We start from the raw sequence: 3,989 nt of genomic DNA, 5'->3' as shown, positions 1-3,989 counted from the left end.
TTACCTGTTGACATATTTCCCAGGAGACACTACGCAACTCGACCGCACTCACTGAAAGAAAACACGTTACCATACACGGTTCCTTGTTATGACTAAAAACTACGCTAACAAGCAACTGTTTGAAAGAACAGCTGCCAGCAAGGAATTGTTAGAACATAAATTTCCCAGCCAGTGACGAAAGGCATTGGGAGCGGATATTTTTTATATCGGCTCTATTGCCGAGCCCTCCTGACTTGACTCACTTCGCCTTTCCAACACCAAAACTTATCGTAAATTCATGATACAGATTTACAAGTTTATGAGAGGCAACCTTGACACAATCTTTGACTTGAAAGGATATAGTATCCAATGGAATTCTTAAAATGCCGAGATAAGCGAAAGGGCCAGAGAAGCGAAATAAACCCGACGTAGCAGCCATTACGGCAAAACATCCCGACTCACGTAGTCAAATTTCACGTTACGGCTGGATGCAACCGACGTACATGCGCAGTGTCTCATTTTGGGGGAAATTTACTTCCGGCAGCCGTATCAGCGCCAGCTGTAGCGATTTGCTTTAAGTCCCTAATTATCGCTATCATGCTTAACCTCATCCAATAATTGTTAATTAAATATTGCATTTTGGTCGAAGATAAAAGTGTGGCGTAGTAATGGCTGTTGCAGTTCGTTCAATAGGAGTCTCAACACCGGCAACATTTGATGGTTACTTCTTTTTCCATTTATCCTAGATTTCCACCACCGTGACAGCATCCAGTAGTGTGTCGTCGCTTGTTATGTGAAAGAAATCAAACTCACTGAATGATTGTGTCACGTTGACACACTTATGGCCTATCACTATGGATTTCTGATGCGATGGGTTCAATTCAGACGTATGATACGTCTCAGTCGTTCATCTTCCTATTTGAAGCTAGTCACTAAAGCGACAACAAAGGAAACAGAATGTGTTCCTTAGAATCTTTGCAAAGACTTGTGAGAACTTACTGGTCTGTTCTACTTTCCACTTGAGGATGGAAAGAAAGATTAAATGGGTGTGGGATCTCATCACTGGGCTGTGTGTTGCCCTTGAGGCGATTGTTGTGACAGTGAACCGATGTAGACAAGACCAGCAGGTTCTATTTTTGCGCACAGGAACACAGATCTCTTTTGCGCCTAAGCGGTCTTACGTTAAGTAAAAGAAAGAGCAGACTCGAAATACGTAAAAAAAAAAAGATTAGTCATAGACCCTCTGTTTCTTGAAGCAAACAAAAACCTCCGATTTCATTTGGTCACATGGTTCACCTTGGAATTAATGCAGATGTTTTGCAACTGAGTTGTGAGCGGTATTTGTCGAGTCCTGAAAGGGCGAAGAAAAATGACAACGCTGAGTATAATGCCCTTACGAACTTAACTTGCATCATCAGACAGGTTTGGGATCTATTCTAGTCTTATTTTATGTTGTAACAATTTTTCTTTTCATTTTTGTTCGAGTCTAAAATTGATTGTGGATCATATGGCGTACATAACGGAGAGACATTGAAATGTCTGTAACTTAGAGGGATAAATTGGTAAAGAAGTGGCAAGTAACTGGCAACGTTTTTTCTGCCCATCCAGCGATTTTACTCCGTTTTCCATTTTATCATCGATTCCGCCCATGTTCATGTGAAAACAAACACTTTTATTGAATAATAAAAAGGATGGGTTACTTTGGCTAAAAGTCAAACCTATTTTTATTCCAGTTGAATACCAGTTCAAATAGGTAAATACTATTTGCTCTAAGACGAAAATGGTGCCAATTTATCAGCCAGACGTAAACGTATAATCTATCAATTCAACAGTCTTAAATAGAATTAACATTGTTGTGATTTTTTTGTAAACTTGAATAAGTATAAGATGTTATTTTGTTTCAATCAATCGTATTTATATCGATTTAGTTAGGTCTACGTACCAAGGAGTTAAGAGAGCCCTCGCCAGCGGGATCTGTAATTCCGAGTATTTTTAGGCATTATTAATTTCTCACTAGGTAGAAAAATCTTTCACAAGTACAGGTTTAGTTTTATATGCTTTTTAAGGGCCTACTGTCGTATTTTTGGGGGTGCGTTGCTAAGGATGTAATGGTTAAGTAATTTGAGAGAATTTGGCATTATTTTGGTCAGTTTCCAACTTTTATAAGCCAATGACCCTAAATATGACGTCATCATACCACGCCCATGGTCACGTGACCAATAAAAGAAAACTCTAAATTTGTCTCCGTGCTACGCAATTTGGGTATTTAATCCATGGTTTGATAATTTGTATTTCGTTTTTGCATCCAGCCAAGCATGGTTTTCTTTTTATTTTGAAAAACGTTCTTTTTAAAGACATAAACGATACTAAAATACCCATAACATTTTCAAAAAAGATGATTTTAAAAAATCAATGCCTAGCTATATTCTGTATTTGGGGGTGAAACGTGTCATGTAAAAAAAAATTAATTCAATTTAAAACCGCCGGAAATTTAGATTTTTTCTCAAAACGGAAGTCAGTTCGTTTACGCATGCGCAGTTGATCTGTGAACGAGCGCGAGGAAGGGCGAGGAAAAACCTTCGATGGAAAGAACAGGTTGTGCGGTTAGTTTTTGTTTGTGAGTGGGTTTTCTTGTCAGCTCATGATATGATGACGTCAGTTACCAGAAGTAACATTTCACTTCCTTAGCAACGTGCGAAAAATCCGTCTGTGGGCCCTTACGTAAAGAAAATGTTTAACTTCCTCCAAAAAGGAACGAACTGTTAGAATTAACGATATTTCGTGGAACTTCAGTTAATACTGTGATTTATCGTTGCGTGCACGTGAAACGGCAAACGAGAAATGCCTGTGGAAGGCTGCTGCTTGACGCAAAGCATTGAATATTCACTAATTTTAACTTGTATCTCCATTTTGAGAAGCAGAAATCAAGCAAGTATCTGATTTTTGGCCATCCGCAAAGTGCAGCGTGACGTTTGCTGTTTAAGGGCTCTCCATTTCATCCAAGTGTTTTCTTATCCGAAAGGACAAGTAATGATTAAATTAAGAGATAAAATAAAAATGACTAATTTTTAAATGGCTTCCAGTCAGATGTGCATCTTGTAATTTCCCCAATTTTCGAGATAAATCATAGTTTTTATCCATGTGGAATCTACGTAACGTGTACTGGGAAAAAGATTATTTTGTGTCTGAAAGGCACCGCATCCCTACGGCAAGCACGCAGCTGACCATGTAACCCCCAGGCGGTTTTTTGGCGTCTATGGGGCGCCGAAATAACTCTTGGCTAAAGCCAACTCCACTGTATTGTGTCTGTGAGTTTCCTCACCCTTCTCCTATTCAGCACTGAACTCTCGCTCTTGGAGTCTACAAAACCATTTCACCTTCATCACCTCACCGAAAGGCTTTTATGTGAGAATGAACCTACATGATTATTGTTGTCAGTGAAGGTTACATTGCATGCTTCGTATAATGTCCTTCAAGTCGTTGAAATGACTCTTGACGAAAGCCAACTCTCCTATGTTGAGTTTTCAAGTTTTATCACCCTTCTCCTAATTTAGTGTAAGGCTTATAAAAGTACTTTTCGATTCTGCAAAATCCTTCATCTTTATCTGCCACACATAAAGTATAGAGTGGCTTGTACGTGAGTATGAACTCAGAGTATAATATTACTGTTGTCAGCGAAGGCTACATTCCATGCTTTGTAACGTCCGTCAGTCATTGAAATGTGCTCAGGATTCATATACTCGTTGTGGTAAGTGGGCTGAGTTTGAGCTAGTTCCAGTCCCTGCAACGAGGGTTTTTTTCCCTGCTCCAACTCCAAAAATCAGCGCGTACCTCAATGACATTCGGGGACTCCCACCTCTGCAATCAGCCCGGCGACCTCAACCTGACTCCGAGGGTTTTTCTCCGGGTATTCCGGTTTTTCTCCCTCAACAAATCGACTCCCATCTTACTAGAGAGATGCACCTCGAATGGGGCTCCCACCCTTGCGGACTTAAAATTAGGAAACATTA

This window comes from Montipora capricornis, chromosome 2 (assembly GCF_036669925.1).
Source record: "Montipora capricornis isolate CH-2021 chromosome 2, ASM3666992v2, whole genome shotgun sequence".
Taxonomy (NCBI): Eukaryota; Metazoa; Cnidaria; class Anthozoa; order Scleractinia; family Acroporidae; genus Montipora; species Montipora capricornis.
This window is presented reverse-complemented; position numbering follows the sequence as displayed.